Here is a 21,241-nt window from a genome sequence, read left to right on the forward strand (position 1 = left end):
GAGTAGTGACAGACGTTTTTCTCAAGAGAGTGTTCAAAGTACAACTTGATGACAGAAGTGTAAAATGTGTTAGGAAGAGAGTTAGAGTCAAGTGTATTGAAGAGTATAAAAGAACTATATCTAAACTAAACAAAGAAAAGATAAACTTTTGAAATTATCAATGTTATTAAAAAAGTAGAGGCCTGCAGCATGACTATTAAAACTGGAAAGTAACAATTAAAGCTGTGCTGTATTTCAGTATTACATGTTGAAAGTGTCAGCAACAATAGATATGATTAAGCGCTTTCAGTGGAAACCAAACACACCCCCATATCACACTAACCCACACACACTAACCCACACAGTGCTATTTGAGTAGAGTCGCATAAAAAATAAAAAAAAATATCCTAGTGCTCACTGTATGAACTTGATTTGACTGATATTGTTTTATTCAGGGTTGAGATGTTCCATAACCTATGTAAACACAACACACTAGAGAAGAACAAACTTCACAGCTTGTTTGCCAACGTGTGCACCACAATCTGGGCCTATTTTCAGCTGCTACGTAACACACACTTATCTCCAGTGTGTAGGTTTTATATACACAAGAGCATGAGTGTTTATGCATCTGAATCTAGTTGTCTGTCTGATGTGGTGCTGCTGTCTCGAACGACCTTCCTTCTGTTTGTCTAGCTTAGAGGGCTTCAGAGTCAAAGGTTTCTGTGCGCTTGTGTGTGTGTGGGTGTCCGTCTGTAAATGTACATCTACTGTAACATCAAGCCAAAAAACCTCAATACTGCTCAGCAGATGAAAATGGCATAAGAAAAGCGGGGGCTGAATCAGTGAATTTTAGAGTCTGACACAGATTCATTTCCAGTTTTGTATGTCTTTCAATCTCTTGGCAAGTGGCGTGTTGGATGATAAGTGCTAGCTCTGACAGTGTTTGCCCTGTTCAGATGCAAACCTCAGGATCACACCAATGCCTAATAAGTGACTCCTCTGTAAAATGTGATGGATCGAATGAAGGGTGCAAATAGCACCTTTCAAGTGTTTTTTGACCCTGTGCATATCACTCACAACTGGGTGATAATAATTGCTGTTAGCACCATGGACTGGAATTAACTGTCAGTTAGAAATAACAGCTGGGTGTTCATCAAAATCCTTTCTTTTATGGTACACAGTGTTGAAACTTTACAAAGAGCTGACAGTAAAATTTGAAACATGCATCTGTTATTGCATGGATTCTGAAATGTTATAGTCAGCAAACCTGTCAGATGCTGTAAAACCTATGAGCTATACCTGTTCCAGTGTTTCTTTGTTTAGTGCTTGCTACTCGGAAGCTCATCATAGTGCCTGCCTGGTCCTACAGAAAGACAAGCCCAGAGGACAAAGAAAGCCACTGACACGGTGGGAAGTTGACAGTTTGTGTGGCAGTTCCACCATGGACACTCCAGTTAGATTAACCCCCTGTCAACTCAACAAACTCTATTATTGTGTGTGTCTGTGTGTGTGTGTGTCTTTCTTAGCTTCGGGACAAACAGGTGGCATGCTGTAATGAGCTGCAGACGAGGTCACATCAGCAGCAGAAGCTGCAACCGATGACAAACAAGCCCACCAGGAACTAGACTTGGCTGAGGAAGCAGCAACTCAGTCTGTGTGTGTATATATCACAAAGCCTCTGAATCTCTCTTAACCAAAGAAAGTCGTCAGATCCTTCTCAAAACATGCACGAGGCTGCTGAAACTTTATACTATTACTTTCACAGAGGCCCAGACCCATGAAAGGGTTACACTGTAGAGACAGCTGTCAGTGGGGGAAAGTCAGAGAATAGTGAGGGGAGCTTGGGGTGTCCCTTATGGAGCAGTGTTTAAAGACTGACAGACACAGAAGGCTGTCAGCTGATACAGTACAGACTGAAGAACAAAAAGGCCAGAGAAAAGAAGGGGAGGGAGGTAAAGAGAAAACAAAAAGATGAGAAGTGAAAAAAAAACCCCCACACAAAATAAGAGACTACTCATGTGCACCGTAAATGTGTGTTGTAAATAAATATTGCGCGTCTATGTCGCTGCGAGGGTATTGATGTTTTAGACCAGCATGAGCCAGTAGCACAGAGTGTAGGTGAGGGGAATGTGGTGTGGGAGGGTAGTGGGGGATCACAGCAGCTGTTGCCCAGCACACGCTACAGTCACTCAAAACAGCAGGGCTGCACAATGAAGCCCCTTCTCCAACTGTGAGTCTGTGCGTGTGTGTGTGTGCGCGCGCGTATTTGAATGCACACGTGCACAACGCTGCAACGGATGTGCAGATTGTTGTTGTGTTTTCAAAGAAGACCAAGAGGCCTGCATGTGATCTAATAATGCCTTAAACTTTCTCTTCCTCTAGGTTCCCAGAACACATTCATACCCACAGCTGACCTATAAGGTAAACTGAACATTGTCAGTAAAGATGCACTGTGTGCTACTCAAATGAATGCTAATAAAATTCCAGCTTAAGATGACCCTAGCAGGGGGTTATTCAACCAAAGCGGCTACAGCGGGGCTGCATACTGGAGCGACCTGGGTGACTGACAGTCACAGTCTAAGGTTAAAACAGCTTCTTCTCTTTCAAAGCCTCACGCTGAAAACAAAACCTTCAGCTTTCATTATTATAATAGAAGAGCGCTTTTGTTTACTGAAAAGTATAGCTACAGATTTGGCTAGCATTATTAATGGCCACCCTTAACATCAGGATATCCTTTTATGTAAAAATACTAAATTTTTATTAACCCATCAAATTATACAACTGCAGCGGACTGAGAAGGGCATTATTTTTTAATGTCACCGAACATCTTTTTTGTGAACTGTACTGGGCAACTCTTGCTGCCATTAGAGGCCACTAACATTGTGAACTTTTGTTATGTAGGATTATAAAATATAAAATTCAACTATTTTTGCTGCAGTGGCACTCAAGACAAAAAACCTCCCAAAAACAGACAGTTGATAGTCTGGTGGCACTGAAACAGAAGTAGTGATATTCAGTAAAGAGGAAAACCCCAATGTGTTTTCCCAGGCTGTTTGGAGTATAACAGGGGACAGAAACATTTGGATGTGGCACCCAAGTGGGGCTTGCAGTGTTTGCTGATTAGAGAGCAGCAGGAACAGTCTCATCTGTTCCACACAATCTGTGACTAAGAATGAATGGTGACTCCATTTCTGCTCTGCTGTCCTGGGAACAAGTCATGCACTGCACTTCCGTGATGGATAGGGAGGCAGTACAGGAGCAGAGTTTGAAGAGAAGATGGAAAAGAAGAGTTTTTTGGGAGGGGGGGGTTTAAGATAAAGGAAGACAAAGTAAAGTAGAAACAGCCCATTGCCCTGTGCTCTGATGGGACCAAGTCTCTGTATTGCCAGATGTGCCTCACAAGGCTGAGCAAAAAAGAGAAAGCAACAAAAAGAGAAAAATCCCACCATCACCAGTAATGGAGAGGAAGCTATTTTGCAATTGTTACCAAGGTAACAGCCCTGGCTCTGACCTCAGGACCCCCCCCCCCCGCCCCCGCCCCCGCCCCCGCCCTCCCCTTCATCTACCACCACCAATAATCCCTCCAACCTTCGAAACCTTGAGCAGTGCACGGTAAACAGCTGGCACCTCTGGGACTTCCTGCCACCTACACCTCCTTTTAAACATGTAGACACACACACTGGCGGCTCCTCTACACCCTATCCATTTTTAATGAGAGTTAGCCAGGCTGCCACGTCACTGGAATGAGGCACATCGATCATGAACACAATACCCATTCCAGCAGAGAGAATGAGGGTAAGCATGGGAGGGGTGTATCTGAGAGTGTGTGTCTGCTTGTATGTGTGTTTTTGTGTGTAATTGTATGTGTGTGAGTGAGACAGAGAAACAGTTTGAGCCAGCTTAATGACTAAAGCTCAAAAGCAGAGCAAATACTTGTAGCTGAAATAGATGAAAACATATGAAAAATACAGGCTTATGAGTCTCTTACTCTCACAGTGACCCCGCAGCCAGTTTTTTTCTTGTATTCAGGCTACCTACAAGGACATCTCAGCCGTTTTTGCCTGACAGGCCACCCTTTAATCTGCTTTAGTAATCCTGCTGAGGCTCTTCCTTAGGACAGCAGCTATATCTCCTTCCCTCTGTTTCACCCTGTCCTCCTCCCACTGGTCTTCTTGTCCTCAACTCAGGAAAATCTGCCCACCGTACTCTCTAGGCAGAGCCATCTCCTCTAGCTCACTGACATCCACCCACGAGGATTCACATTCTCTCAAGTTTGCATATGAAAAAAAAAAAAAGGTTCATCCATCCCCTCTGACTTCAACTTGTTTTATAGAAGTTTTTAAGACTGAATATGAGAATAATTTACTTCTTCTGCAGTCTTACACCGAGGTCGGTCAGTGGTTCATGTTAATCATCAACATCCATCCTATACATGGCTGGACCTGATAACGGAGGTGAGGGGTTATGCATTATGGCTGTTCCAAGGATAATCAGGCATCAAGACCCTCACCAATTACACCCAGCGTGATTAAGGACAAAATGAGGGCATGCTCTTGGATGCTGGGGGTGGACAAGATCTGATCCTTTGGTGGCGAGCTGAGTTGTGCAACGATACCACAACAGCTGGAAGCTTTGATGACAGCTTAAAGCCAGCATTCCAAGAGCAGATGTGTTAAAGCAATTAGTTACAGCTACTGCTACATATGAATATAATAACAATGCATAATAATACTCCTCATCTTGTGCATTAAAAAACAAATGAAACAAAAAAAACCCCACTAAGAAGATACACTGTAGCTACGCACGTGCTGTTCAGTGCTAAAAGGAACTGCTTTTAGAGTGCTTGTTTGTTGGTTTTATTGTTACAAATGCTAGAGGGCTTTGTTACAATTTGAGAGACACACATTTTGTGTAGGAATCCAGAATATTGATTTTTTTTCCCCACTGTATAGCATCTATTAAAAAGCCATCTACAGGATTAATGTAGAGAAGGTTCTGGATACAGGCATAAAAACAGGAAAGATTCAGTGGAAGATGTGGTACTATTTTGTATTAGTGTTTTTATGAAGGTCAGACCCTTTTATACTGGGTGGCTTTCAAACTAACTGGTTTTGAAGTAAACGCAATAACATTCAGAGTAGGTATTAGTCATTGATTTTAAAAAGCTAACCACAGTAGCAAAGACTCCAACAAAATGAAATGATACAGCTTGCCTCATCTACAAGCAGCCATCTTCCATACTCCAGAAATGATTGGGTGTGAAATTGGGAGCTTTTAACCTTTTTTGTCACAGCCAGTGCTCTCAGTGAATCCACTTCCTTATTTATGTGTGTGTATTCACCTACTCAGAGAGAAAATGCTTGCACATACACATGCACTTACTTAACTATTGGATTTTGCCCATGCTCAGAGATTTGAGTGAACTAAAAACTCAAGACATTGCAGCACTACAAAGCTGGATTTAATAATAATAAAAAAAGATGGATAAAAAAGAGGGACTGGAATCCATACACAACAACAAAGATGGCCATGCTAACTTATTCTGAACTTAAACTAAGCCAAGGTGGATATCAAGACAATACTGTTAGCTTTTTATATCAAACAGCATCAATATCTACCCCACATTAGGTCTTTAGCCCTCTCATGCCCCTTGGTCCTGGGGAGGCGTGGCCCTTGGCAGCTCATAAGAAATAACAGACTGGCAGGAGACAAACTGCCAGGCAGAAAAAAAGGGAAGGAGCAGGTCAAGCGTGTGCCTACTGACCGCAGTTTGAACTCTGATGCTGAATGTCTATTATGTGTCAATGCTAACCCAGGAACAATAAGTACATAAGTAAAGTGGTAATAATACAGTTTAATGCTTTCCACCTAGCATCTCTTAACTTAGAATAACTGTTTGGGTGTTTGTTGTTTAGGAATACATCCAGATAATTCTCTTACCCAATTTAAATGCCATTAAATGACTAAATCCTTTTGGCAGGAGAGTTAGTGACAATAAGCATATACAGGTTGGTCAAATTATTCTAAAAAACACAATCCACCCCCCAAAAAACATGGACTTAGTATTAATTCAGCGTCTACAGTATCATGTGATGTGAATATTTATATTTTGTAAAAAAAAAAAAAAAAAAATCTCCCAAGACATGTCATTAGGCCTCCCGGCAGTACATAAACCTTTGCTTAGATGCAGTGTTCGTGTGTAAAAAGATGCATGGAAATACCTTTTCTGATGGACATGCATGTAAACACACACCAAACAGACCACATACATAATACAGCTGTGCATGCATTGCATTGAATTTCTGCATGCATCCCCTGGACTGACTGACAACTGTGTGTCTCAAAAACAAAATGGGGCATTGGGCAATCGGACAGTGGAGGAGGGAGATGGGACTGCCTCCTTATCTTTGTTTATGTGTGTTTGTGAGTGTGTGTTTAGGTATTACAGGCTGGAGGACTAGAGGGAGGAGTCACAGGGGCCTGTGAGGCAGTGGAGGGAGAGCAAGTGTAGAAATAATGGAGTGAGGGAATCGACCAGTGAGGAGGACGAAAAATACAACCAGTCAATACAGCTGGGAGTGTATCAATTATGTATGGCTTCAATTCTCTTTTTGGGTAAAAAGAGGTGGGGAATTGGCTCGTTCCAAAAGCCTGTGTATTTTTCTACTGTTTATTTGTACCTCAACTGTGGCTTTGCATATATTGTAGATCACTGAAGCTCTCAATGTTAACAGCTTTCATGCCCTCAGCACTGTTAACTTGCACTGAAAAACTAAAGCATTGACAGAAATCTGATTTTGTGCATGTTAATAATCTTAGCAAAACACCAGCAAGGGAAAAATATGTTTATTTACTTGTGCATGACATCACTTGATCACTTGAATCTTAAGCATTGCAAATGATACCAGCATGGCTGTTACTTCTTTCCACGTACCATTTGCACCTTATTACACAAGATAAAGATGTTAGGACTGATTTGGCGATATTATGTTAAAGTCCCTTGCTCTTTTCCTGACCCTTTACTGTCTTTTTTCACTTATCTTCTCATCTCCTCCCTTACGTTTTTCCCTGTCTTGAACACACTCTTCCACGCTCCAGTGTTCCCTCTCCTTTGCAGCTCCCAGTCGAGGTGGCCTCTTTGCTCAGTAATTCAGTCAGGAGGCTAAAAGGAGGAAATTACATCCATGCTGCCTGACCACTTTGAACTCTCAGCCCCCCTCTACTATGCTTGCTCACTGGCAACTGGTTTAAAGGCCCACACTGACATTTAAGAAATGGGCACAGGGAGCTGTGAAAGCGCCAAAGAATATTTTTGAGTGTGCATGTGTGAGTGTGTGTACTCATGCAAAGACAGATATGACACTCTGACTTAGAGTGATGACACATCCTGTTCTTGCATACTGAAATTAGATTTAACCATAATTTATTATTTCAAAGACTTACATAAATGTGTCTTTTTGGTACTTCATTGCAGGCTGAAATGATATATATTTGTCTCTTGTTATTCTGTATATCCGTATCATATCATGAGGAATTAAGTTTTTCTGCATTATATTGTAAATGAAGCCTGTTAATTAGGGGGTTTGCACTTAGAGAGCACATTTTTGACACACTGAATTCATAAATGGCAACACTAAGCCACTAACCACTAAGAAACAGTGAGACTTCATGGAAGACACTGATACTAACAGTATAGGTTATCTGGAACAGCAGTCAAGTGAAGTAATAATATGATATGAAATTACCAGTGTATTAGAAAAACTTTAGTTAATTCAGGTAAAAAGGTTGATGTGAAAGATTCAGATCAAGTGTACTTAACCTGCAGCTGAAAGGAAAGTAATGCATATATAATAAACGTCTTTCTATGAGTGATACTTACATCAACATTAACAAATGTTTTTTTGTGAATCCTACATTTAATCCTATTCTTGCATCTTTCCAGGTCAGCCTTAATGATTAAAAGTCACAATGTCTTTTTGCAAAGCTTCAGCCATCATTATTGGATGCATTTTCTTGCCTTTCAATCTACCTGCTTTGCGTTATTTTTACCCACCTGTCTGGACTGCTTGTCTATGTCACATTTATTTTATATTGGTCGCTTCACTGTACCTCTTTGTCTTTCGATCCATCTCTGGCCTGTCTGTCCAAGTCCAACTTGTGTGAGTGCCTCTCAGTAGGGTGCCAGATTGTCAATGCAGCCAGTAATGAGGTGTATGCTTCAGTCAGCATGTGAGGAGTTAATAAGGAAGCAGCAGAGGCCATCACACATCAACAGCCATGAGTGTGTCTGTGTATGTGGATGTGTGTGTGCATGTGTGTGCATATGGGGAGGGTGTGAAGGCAAGAGAGCCTCCTTGGCACACTTATGGCTGTCTGTCGACCGACGGGGGTATTGATTTGGAGGGGAAAAAGCAGACAGAAATGAATTCTGATCCACAGAGGTACTCCACAGTGCATGTCTGAGTGTGTTAGATTTTTGTGTGTGTGTGTGTGTGTGTGTGCCTCTGTGTGCAACAGTGTGTGTGTGTGTGTGTATGCGTGCATGCATGTGAGCATGTTTGTTCTCTTTGTCTCAGCATTTCTCCCAGTGTACATGATGTACATACAAATGAAGGGTTTGGTTACACCCCACTGCTCTCAGGGCTGTTGCTTGTGGGTAAGGGTAAGCTTCTGTGCATGTGGGTCTGTGTGCGTTTGTACCCAAATTAATGTTAGGGTGGGAGGCATTGATAACTAGGCTCAGGTGGTAAAGAATAGCAATCCCAGCCTATGTTTGTGTATGCGTGTGTGTGTATAGCTTTGTCGTATAGGTATCTTTATCTAGATGCATGCATGCACATATGGATTGTGTATTTATTTGCATTTGTAAAACGCACACTAAAACACTCCTCAGCTGGAGTTCATATGTTGAAGTATTATTGAGGCTGAAAGACTTTCTTAGCACCTGTAATAGTGCTTGTGATTGAATTCAATTTGAGTCTATAAGAAAAATACAGACACAAAGGTTACGGGCGAAAGATGCGTCTGCAGTTGAGTGAAAATCATCAGCTTTGCCTATAAAGAAACTCTGTGGTGCGAAGGAGAAAGAAAGCAGTGAGTGATCTTTGTTGGTGCGTCTGAAAGTGCCTGGGTGTTTTTGTTTGGCAGAAGAGGAAAGAAAGAAAAAAATCAACATAATGAGACCAAACTGCTTTTGTGTCTCACTCTCTTCGTCTTTCTTCTCTCTCTACCCTCTGTCTCCTTCTCCCTCCCATCCCTCGATTCTTAGACAGCTGCTTCTGTGCAACCAAATTAACTGCTCCCCAGCTGCTTTTGGAAAGTGTGAAATAAATAAACGTTTTGCCTCCGAGGTATAGTGTTTTTGGTTACACATATAAAGTTTAAACAGCTCTGGGTGCCACCTAAATTCAGTGTGTAGGTAACAAAATTTGCGATTCGATTTAGCTACCAATTTTAGTTGTAGTACTTTTTTTTCCCTACTCAAAATCCCCTACGACTGCCACTATATGACCCTATCTTTTACCACTATGTGATCTTTCTGGCTACAAATATCCGATTTACAAGTCACCAAAAAGAGTAATATTTCAACAGGCTGTCAGCAGGCATACTGTTTAAATCACTAGTCTTATCTTGCCTGTTCTCTTTCTAATATTTCTCCTCAAATATTGCCTTACAGATAGGGAACGCTTCCCTGCACATTCATCTACCTTCTTTAACAAAATGTATGTCTGCACATGTCTGAGCAGTCAGAGATAAATCTGTTTTTGTGTATATTAGGATGTGCGTGTTACAGAAAGTTATTTCTTTAATATTTGCTACATAAGTTCTTATGTGAGGGGTATAATTTACTATTCCCATTTCCAGGCCCACCCATCTAAATCTAAAGTTCTTCAAGGTGGATTTAAAGATGAATACGAGTAAATAAAAATAGTACACATTTGTAAGTTGTATGGTATATTTATTGATTTTCATGCATATATTGCTGTTCTTTTGTCCAATAAAAGTCTGAAATAGGGTACCAGTCTTCTTTTAACGTCACAAAACACCCTAACTGTCACACATAAATACACATATCCCAACGTAAACCCGCACTGTACAATACTACATCCATCACTTGGGCTCAGGCTGACAGTTTTGTCAAAGTGAGCCGCAGGGGTTAGGAGAATGGCAGTGTGGGATTGAGTTCTCCCATCGGACGCTGTTCTGACAGGAGAGGGAAAAAAGAGAGAAGAGAAAAGGAGGAATGAAGGAGGAAAAATTTGAGAATGTGTTACACAACCTTAGCAAACAGAAGGGAAGAAAGAGAAGAAAGGGTTGAGCTGCCATGGCTAACCCATCAAAAAAAAGACACTCTCCTGCTGTAGCCTGTTTACTAAGACTGGCCTTGTGAAGGACAGACAAAGAGCATATTGCAGGCCTGGCAGCATGGCCACATCACTCAGTAAAAGACACATACACACACACACAAAGGACCTCCTGAGCTACTACGCCAAACTGTGGTAAATTAACTTAACCCAAACAGCAACACATGTACTCATTGACAAATGAATGTAAATGCATTCACATGTGTGCACATATATCTTCGCCTCTTACAAAGCAGCTGGCAGTGTTGAAAAAAAAAAAGAGTATCTCCCTTCCTCAAGTAATAAAGCTCAGTCTACAGAGTCAGCCAGAGACCTCTATATAAGCACCTTTAAAACAGTGCAGGGGACAGAGCCTGCTGTTATCCAGTCATGTGTGGGCTCACTTTCAAAAACCATGTACAATACACTACACTTTGAGAATACTAAGAAAAAAGGCAACCAAGAGATGTAAAAAAAAAAAAAAAAAAAAAAAAAAAAAGGGAAAAAGCGGGAGTACGCAAGACTTCCAGACATTGCCTTCCCCAATTATAGACCAAACAATGCCACCACATTCACTTTACTCTTTGCCTGGCTCCTGACAAACCCTGTTGTGATTCCTTCAACTGGCACTCCTGTTTCTCCCTGACACTCTCTAGGCTCTAATTAGGCTTGTAAATAATTATTGCAATTAAAGCCTACAATTAGGAGGACTGAAGCACTGCCATTAGTTTCACAATAAATGTCATGAGCATTCTGCATAGGCGCAGGGAGGAAACAGACAAATGCTGTGCCATTATAGAGGCAGTCAGACAGTGAGAGTGAAAGAGACAGAAAGGGTGGGGGGGTGGGGGGGGTGGGGGGGGTTGTATGAAGACAGTTGACATACTCACAGCTCTTAATTACAGAGCTGATTATTCTGGCAGGATTGGTGCTGGACTGTTACTTTGGCTCACATTCTCCAATGTGACAAAGTGTACAGGCATATATGCACTCATGAGTTAAAAAAACAACAACAAAAAAACACCCCAGACACAAATTCAAAAAAGTGGATCCTCTCAAATGGAAGCACAATGAGACAAAAAGAAACAGAAGCAACAAAGAAACAGAAGCAACTTTAGGAATGAAATAGGAGGTTAATCAGAGATAAACAGTATTTGTATAAATGATGAGGGGCTTTCAACAAGCTCAAGAATAAGTGTGCTACTCAAGGCTACCTTTAGTGATGACTTTCTGCCTTCGACTGGCCTCATCTTTTGAATGTTTATTTCAAAATATTTGTAATTAGCTTCCTTTGTAAAACACTAATTTACTCTCTAAGTAATATGTGATTATGTTTTGGAAAATTTTGCAATAATCAGCACCAAAGTGGAAGTACAGATTCTACACAGAGAGAACAGGTTCAACTGTTTTAAAAAAAACCATTTTGGTCAGGGGCTACTGCATGGAAGCAGCAGTCGACTGCAGACAAGCAGAAGCAGAGATGTCAGAGTCTCTAAGGATGAGGTACCCTTATTACCTCATATTATGTCACAGGGCCAGTGAATGTCGCCAGCAGAGGAGTTGGGGTGGGAGACAGCCACGAGGTTTAAACTGGCACTGAGAGACGTGCAAACTTACATGATCACAAAGCAATACACAGCCCTGACATAGGTATGCACATGTGTCTAAAAATGTACTCATTTGCAGAGCATTTCACCTGAAACAGAGATCAAGCTGTATATTTCTTTATACTGACCTCCACTGACACAGCAGGAGCTGAGATGTGAGGGTGGGAGAGGGGAAAATGAGAGGGAGTGCAGGCTGGGGTGCACTGGTGTGCACGGGCTTCTATTAATTAACAGCTTGATGGGGGCTGACAGGACGTGTGCTGCTATCAAATAATGAGGTTAGGATTGGCCAATGGTTCCAGGGCACAAAACCTGATTAACACTAATCCTAGCTTAAGTCAATTAACAATGCCTGCTCAGGGACTAATGCAAATGAGGTGCCTTTGTTAGGTGGGCTAGTGCAAACGGAGAAAACATGGCTTGACATTCAGACGTGTAAAACATCTCTAGATCATAGTAAAAAGGGTGACAAACATAAAAAGTCATAATGAGAAAGAAATAGCTGACTAGTATGTAGAGGTGTCTCTACCTCGACCATAAGCGACTCTTTCAGTCTGACGCAGTCAGTCAACCCTTAGACCTCATACAAGCTTTGACCAAAAGATTTAATAACATTGCATACAGATTAAACAATAAAAGAAATGTCCATTAAACCAAACATGTGAATGTGTGTCAACACTCATGCATGTAACGTTTAGAAAAGGGGAAATGAAATAGGGGAACATCAAATATTCTTGGAAAAGGTAGTTTAAGCCAAAACACTTTCTTTTTACTTGCAGTGTCATGAAGATAACAAATCTTCACACGTACTTATCTATTTCAATAGTAGCTTAAATTAAAATTTCCACTTGACTCAGCACTGTCTGGTCAACCATCATGCCTGGTGTGCTCTATGTGCTGCAGGCACTGCTGAAACTATGTCTAAATTGGTCCCAAGTATCTTTTTCTGCATTAGGTTCTGTAATATTAAAGTTCACATCAGTCAACATATAGGCAGATCCCAATATAGAGCCCAATACAGCTATGTGCCAGTCAGGCTCCAATTAAATGACTTAATTGGTTTTTACAGTCTCGATCACAGGATAGCAGGTGAAAATCAGCCTGGTTTACAGTGACACTCAGTAATTATGATTAATGTGCAAACTAATGCATATGATAAATAATAGTGCTCTAAACGTGCAAGAAATGTAGTGAAAGTGCTAATTTAAGGCAGCTATAACTAAATCTAATAACTTGTGGTCAGATTATTTTAAAAGGAAACGAAATCAACACATGCATGCAACAGACACATATATATGGATACACAACAAAGCTTCTGATCGAGGGAGTTTGACAAGTGGAGAGACAGTGCTGAAACTAGTTTCTTCAGAATGAAAAGCTAAATGGCATCATCAATAACATTGGATGTCTGTATTGACAGGGGAATTTATCCTAATTTGTCCAGGTGTCAATATCAAGTGAAGTTGTCAGGGAAGCAGCTAAGAAACTAAGCTCAAGCTTCTAAGCTACAGCTCCAGGCCCCTGTTTAAACTGTGGAGCACCTGGGTAAGTAAGCAGTCATGCGATTAATTTGCTGGCCCTCACTCCAATGGTTGCCAAACTGACCCCGCTGTTGTGCTTACATCCCAGATAAAACATGGTGGCCAATCCATCAAGGCCAGTGTCTGTTGTCTGACTGACAGCAAGACGTCCCAGAGATGTCTGGTGAAAAACAGACACCTGTAAGCTAAATCCTCCCTCATCATCCTTAAGGGTGTGATCAAATGTAGATATGTAGTCTATATGATGGCCCATGAGATGACAGTTTACAAACCATTTGTTCATGCCCATCTTCTTCATTGTTGTCAAACATATAAAGGACCTCTTGTTTTTTGTCAGTTGTTTATAGAAAACAGTCCTCATTTAATCTCAGTTGAAGTCAAGTTAGGTACAATAGATCCTAAAAAAACAACTTACATTCATGCAGCTCAAAAGCCAGTTACATACAACTTGGGAATTAGGCAACACTCAGGAACATTTGAGGGAAATCTATTCTTACAGTCTGTGGGATTTGGAAATGAGTTGCACATTCAGGGGTAGCAGAGGAAAATATTCAGCATTCTGCTTTCTGAAAGTGAACTGTGTTCAAATGGGACTGAGGAAAGACTCGAGGAGTGAGATGGCTGCAGAACTTTATAGCAATGATAACTGAATTCAGCACAACAGCAGATCTATATTCCCAAAAGCAACTTCATCATTGTCCTCTGTGCTGTAATGGTATATAGTTAAGTTATTGGGACTCTTTATCTGAGAGTCATAGATAGACAGATTGGTGAGGGAAAAAAAACAGATTTAAGGGTCAAGAGTCAAACGCCTGAATCATCTTCGTGCAGCTGTGTGCTAGCTAGACTGCCCTGGGGCAAACACGGGGTCAAGGGACCATGTGCAAGGCAGCACTTGCTGAGGTAGATGCCAGAATCCCTTTTTGTTACTCCCTCCTGACAAAATGAGAAGGGAGAAAGATGGTGTGGAAAGAAGCTCAGTAAAGTGCTAATCTCATGTCGCTTTTGGTCTGTATTAATTTTTTGGTTTGAACTTTTGCTTTCTGACGAGAACATTTGGGGAAACATACAAACACACACCCACTCACTCTCACCAAGTCACGAAAAACACAAAAAAACCCAACAGGAAAGTGCAGATATATATACCTAAATGATAATGCTGGTTTATTTCAAGATTTATTATCGCATGCTCTCTTTGTACTCACCACCTGTGTTGTAGAGACTTAGGGAAACAAAGAGCGTGTAGAGCTGGGCTAGAAGCATTCCCTGCAGTGTTTCATAAAATATATATTTTTTTACATGAATAATTTTAAATATATGTGTTTGAGTCTGCAAAAAGCGAGATACAAAAAATCTAGGAAACAAAAGGCTTTCTGGCAACATCGCTGCTAGTCGCTTTCTCGAAATTTGCAGAAGCTAGATCTATAGTAGAGCAAACGCGGATTGCTTGTTATTAGCTACAATGTGTTCCATGTCACACGTGTGTGCTACATACACCGAAGTCTTCTTTAATAATGAGCCAGTAGCATGTCAGCTAATCTAAGCTTGGATGAGAAGTGAATGAATCCTATTTACTCCTGTCGTAACCACTGAACCCATTTCCACCTAATCTAACCACACCAGCCAAACAAAGGTTCAAGGGAGGTAGGGAAACAGAAAAATCTAGGGGGGAGGAAATGGGGGAGGTTGGTGTTAGAACAGGTTGCGAGCAGACCTCCTACAAAAAAAAAAGGTTTAAAAAAAGAAAGAATTCATGCATGGATTTCAAATTTCACAGCTGAGTACCTGGAGGAAATTGCCAGGCCTGGAAAAGAGGTCTTCTTTTCTTTTTGATAATCTGTGAGCTGTAATGTTGCTGTTCCATATATGAAGCTGGCTAAGGGAGAAAGGATGGAATACAAGGATTGGAGGCTGAGGGGGTTTAATGTTTGCTAAAGAGCCAAGAGTGTATTGGAGAGTGACAGCAGCACATGGCTGAACGCCTCTATAGGGGGAGGACTGTGTGTCTGTCCATGAAAGACGAGTCTGTTTTACAAGCCAGCTCAGTATCCCTCAGTTGGTCATGCTAGCAGGAATTTCACACTTATCCTTATAAAGAGCTAGCAATTAGAGGGACACTATTTCACTGGAAACACTAAGTCTTTTAAGGTCTATTATGCACCATTGTACACCATAGCCATAAAACATTACAAAAACCATTGAGCTCCATTACAAAGTCAACACCTGCCTCCTTTCTTGGGATTAATTACAGCAAGATAAAAAAGTAACCACTTCAGTTTTTTTGTGTGAGGATTTCTCTGAGTTTCCTTTTTTTAAAAAAAACCCCAAAAAACAGTATTTTCAAAAACCTTTTTTCAGACAGAACTAAGGCCACGCCACAGGTATCACTTCAAAACCCTTTCAGATGATAAATCTTGATTATTCCCCATGAATAATACATTATAGCCTGGCTGCTGACCAAAGCAACTGAAATAATACAGTCACTGATTCTCAACCATGTGTGATGAGTGCTTGCCCCGAGTGCCAACAGACACAGCAGCACAAAACACCACAAAAGACATGAAAGGGAGTCATACAAATGTTGATAATCTAGGCCCTATAAGACCCCATCAGTACTGGAGTAGCTGTCACCATTTATCCCAGTATGCTGCATTCTGTTGATAAACTAACAACAAAAAGAAACAAAGGCTGCTTCGGGTCTTCTGTGGGCCACAGTGGCATGTGTGCTTGAATGTTCTCCCATATACCTAAACTCCTCAAAAGCAGCACACTACACAAGAACTACACACGTACATACTCAAACACAAACCTGCCCTCTGTGGTTTAAAAAGAGAAAGGGGTGTGTTTGCATTCTCAAGAAAACAAAGCCTGATAAAAGAAGTATACTGGAAAAAAGGAGAAGTTAGTAATGACAGAAAGACAGAGAAAAGCTCTTTCCACACATATACTGAAGCCTTGAACCTTTCTAGACATTACCCACAGGAGGTGCACGTTAGAATGCAAATGAATCAGTTGAATCAGGCATAAAAGGGTCTTTACCCTGTCGGCTCCCCAGTACAAAGTCCATATGATATCTGGCTGAACCATGTGAGAACTCCAGAGAGTATTTAACTCTCTGGAGATTCTCTCATGTGCCTTGCCTCCTGCATGCTTTGCCCAGGTGCCACCCCTCATGAAAACCAGGCAGAATGTCTGCAGTAATGATAACGCATCTTACATGAAGCGCTACATGCAATACTGACTAGCAGCCAATTCTCTTGATAATATCCACAGTTTGTCTATCATCAAAAATCCATAAGTAATTTTTTTCTTTTTTTTTTTACTTAAAAGCCAACAAAGTGACCACCTTACACCTGTTTACGTCTCTATACACTGGCTTCCAATATGTTTAATAATTCATTTTAAGATTTTAATAAGCCACCATATGCTGTACTGCATGCTAGCCATAGAATCCTAGGCAGAGGATTTTTTATCTGTTGTAAAGGTGAAAACAAGAGGGGACAGTGTTTCATGGTCTGAGCTCCATTCCAGCTCTTCTGGAATGAAGATATTAGGTCAGCTAAGCCATTGTGCTGCCTCATTCAATAATAATAAAAATATGAATAATAATAACAATAACAACAACTATGAGGATTAGCCAGATGGCAGATACAAAAAACTGAATTTCCATGAGCTGGCAAAACCAGTGGCTTAGCTCTACTGCAGCTGCCATTCATACTGTACATGAATACTTTATCAATCTAATTGCAGAATCTGAAAAGACTGTTATAATACTGGATTATTTTTTGATGCATGTAAAGTGGCTGCAAGTATTAATATTAAAGAATAACCTTTGAAGATAATATGTGGTGCATAACCATGTGTGCTTTGTAAATGTAGAGGAAGATGTGGTACTCACTTCGAAGCCTAACGCTTTTGATACAATATATGCAGAGGTGCTACAGGAATGTAAGACATATGACGCATTGAGACGGAAAAGACTGTCTAGGCGGCAGCTCACTCGAATCTCCCAAAACAGCAATGACAGCCAAGACCCCAAATTTTTGGATTATTGGTATAAATATAGAAAACAGTTGCGCAGACAATTCGCACAACATGACTCAAACATGTGATCTGGCAGAAATTCATACAATGGATCTGCCAAATCACGGGATGCACAAGGACATCTGTAATGCACAAACTTCAAAGTCAGTCCTAATAAAATTAAATGATTTTATTTGATTAAACCAGCATGTCTTGAGATTATTCAAAAGAGGCACCATAGTGCATACACACAGATAAATCTTGAGATGAAAACCTGCTGTTATGTATTTCAGGACTGTCAGTAATGATACAATACCCCTACAGGAGGGCAAACACACACACACACACACACACACACATATATAGTGCTCAGGGAGTAGAGAAAGCCAGTGAGCCAGGTCTTTTCATCAGTTCCACTGCACTGCCTCGCATTGAGCCAATCTCACCACATCATTAATATGGTGAATGCTATTGTCATTGCATCTCCAAAACAAAAGCACAGTTTAACATGGCAGGACGATGGATCAAATATGAAAAAGGGAGCTATTAAATATGTTTGGAGGTGAGTCAGTGATGGTGTCTTGTGTGAGAGTGTGAGAAAGAAACAAATGAAACAAGAGAAAAGAAAAAGTTTGCTAAAATATTACATGGGGAAGGTTGTGTGCAAGTCAGACTGAAGATCCACATGCAATAGGCTATAGGTAATGAAGTCTCCATGAGCCTTATGGACTTGCCATTACAATATTGAGAGATTGGTGTTTTCATGTATGTGCAGTTCCAGTGTTTTTATAAGAGTGTACACATGATAAGGAGAACCAGTGCATTGTGACTAAACCTATGTAAATGAATATTAAGGGAAGCATGTGTTTTGTTTGTGTGACTGTGTGTGCATCCCCGTGAGTGCCTGTCTGCATGTTTGTATTCACAGAGGCCTTGCACATCCCACAATTCTTAGCCACAACACAGAGTGTTGTGTGTGAGGGTGTGAGGACAGGAGGGAGAGAGAGAAAGAGAGAGAGACCAAATTCTGGAGCATGGCCTTGCTGAGCAAATTTTACTCTTGCTCGCCCAATTTCTGTCGGTCTCCCCCTTAATGTCTGTCTCTCTCTTGCTCTCTCTGTTCCCTCCATTTCCCACTGTGCCAAACACAGAGGACTTCTTTGTTATTCAGAGTAGGAAATGCAACTGGAGCCAAATCTGCCTTGGTTTCCGTTTGATATCATCCCTCCTTTGTTCCTGCCGTGTCCCATCGCCATGTGCTTGGCCTTAGATGGCATCAGTCAGACACATGGGAACAAGTAGAGCTTAGACAAGATATAGCTCGTGATGTCCTGGATGTGTGACTACAAGTGTAGCTCGAGGTGACATTTAAGCTTATGATGAGATAAAGGTCAAATAGATGTTTTCCACTGAATATTCGAGTGAAAGGGCTGGTTTAACGTTGTTGTGTTTTGTACAGTGGATAGTGATTACAGACTGGTTAAATAAATGCGTTCTAAAAGCATTTTTAATCATTTATTCATCACTCTGATCAGAGCGAAACTGGGCAAGACAAAATACATTCAAATGTGAATTTAAATCCAGGCTCGGAATACTCAAAAATATATTTGGATCACAGCTTTGCAAGAAAGGTCTTCATACGAAAAAATATGTGGTTTTACCTAACCGGAATCACATACCAAAAAATAGGATAATTTTGAGCACAGTACACCGCTGTGAAAAATGAGCTCATGGCTCAGCTGATACCATTCTATGCATTCAGCTGGTATTTCCCATATAAGACATGCCACTCAAGCTGCTTTAGCCTGTCCAGAGTTGCTGCACATCTGCAAGCTGCTTTGCAACCCACTTTCAAACAAACTCCTTTACATGGTGTATCTGACTTAATGGTCATATTTATTATCATTGGTATCAACTCTGTTCTTGTTGCTGATCTCAGTGTTTTTTACTTTCCATATATGCACAAGGATGAGTGGGGATGTCCTAGAACAAGCAAATACCAAAATGCAACCAAATATATATTACTGCAGATGAACATAACGTTCCTTTGCCACTGATTGAAATGTTTCCGCCAAATGTATGAAAAACAACTGAAAGGACCATATGGGTCACATGCACAACCTCTCTACAGACACTGTCAGATATGACTATCAAGAGGTGTCTTTCAACATGCATGCCAACATCCCTGAAGCAATTGAGCATGTTTCAGTATGTGTGTGCGTGTCTGTCTCCTTCGATCCTCCCTAACCCCTAGAGAGGAAGACAGAAGAATCCCTACACTGAATACTAATAATATTCACCACGATCACCTCTCATTCAGATGACTAGCAGTTATGAGCTCAACATCAAAAGCTTCTTTCATCTGCAGAATAAGTGAGAATAAAGGATTTAGTAAATATGGGAAAGAGACTTTAGAATCAGTGCAAACTCTTCTTTACTTGCTCAGGCCCTTGCTACAGAGTCATCAGTTCATTGTCCGATACCTGCATCTTATGTTTATGCATGACATTGTTATATTTCATTTAATATCAATATACATGTTTTGTTTAGATATATATATCTATGCAAACCTCCTCCAAACATAAAATAACAAAAAAGTAGATGTACAGTTATATCTTTTGATTAATATACTATATAAATACTTATAAAGAGGCTTGAGAAACTGTATTATTGTGGGGTCTTTACCTAAGAATATAAAGTGCTTTTAAGGCGACTGCTGCTGTGATGTGGCGCTATATAAATAAAACTGAATTGAACTGAACTTGAATAGTATAATTTGGCCTTCAATGTACATTTAGGCCTATAATTATTTTGACAATAATTGTAATTTTAACTCTGGATTTTAAATCAAACTGCCAATATTGGACTGAACTGAAGACTTGAAGCTTTAATTCAAGGGATTTAACATGAGGACTGCATTAACCTTTAGTAATTATCAAAATTTTTATATATGGTCCTAATTTTCAGAGGCCTGCAAATAATTGGACATGATTGGCCGTTTCCCTTAATATATCACGAGAAATTAACCAGATAAAAGACCTGGAGTTGATCCTAAACACTGAACTTGCATTTGATAGCTCTTCACAAGAAATCTCAGCATAAGGTGTCAATTCAACTGTACAACATCACCATTAGTATGAAAAACCAAAAGAAACCCTAAAGAAATAGCACAAACTTTAGGAAGGGCCAAATCAACACACTGGTACATTCTGAAAAAGAAAGACGGCAGAGCAACATCATAAAAACATGTAAAATGACTAAAGTTTTCCCTTTAAATACATGAAATAAAGACAAACTTGTACCAGGATGATGGTAGGAGAGTATTTAAAAAAGGTTAAAATTAAAGAACAGCTCACGATCCATAACATAATCTGTCAAACATAGTGGAGGCAGTGTTATGGCATGGGCATGTACGGCTGCCAGTGGAACCAGGAGACTGGTGTTTACTGATAATGTGACTACTGATAGACGTAGCAGGATAAATCCTGAAGTATACAGGGCTATATTCTGAGCTCATATTCAGCTTAATACTGCAAAACTGATCAGACAGTGCAAATGGATGATGAGCCAAAGCATATTGCAAAAGCTACCCAAGAGTTTATCAAGGGAAAGAAACTGGATATTCTTCAGTGAAGGCATAACAGCACAACATTTGATGATCTGAATGGCATCTAGAATTTAGGCAGCCACTGATTGCAAAAGATTTTCATCCAAGTATTGAAAATATTTCTATTTAAAATAATGTTAG

General features: G+C 40.5%; 1 protein-coding gene across 2 annotated transcripts in view; it reads right to left on the reverse strand.

Annotated features, from left to right (window-relative positions):
- plxna2 (plexin A2) overlaps positions 1 to 21,241 on the reverse strand; it is a 160,267-nt gene that overhangs the window by 71,248 nt on the left and 67,778 nt on the right. The window lies entirely within an intron of this gene.

The sequence above is a fragment of the Pelmatolapia mariae genome, linkage group LG20, assembly GCF_036321145.2.
Source record: "Pelmatolapia mariae isolate MD_Pm_ZW linkage group LG20, Pm_UMD_F_2, whole genome shotgun sequence".
Taxonomy (NCBI): Eukaryota; Metazoa; Chordata; class Actinopteri; order Cichliformes; family Cichlidae; genus Pelmatolapia; species Pelmatolapia mariae.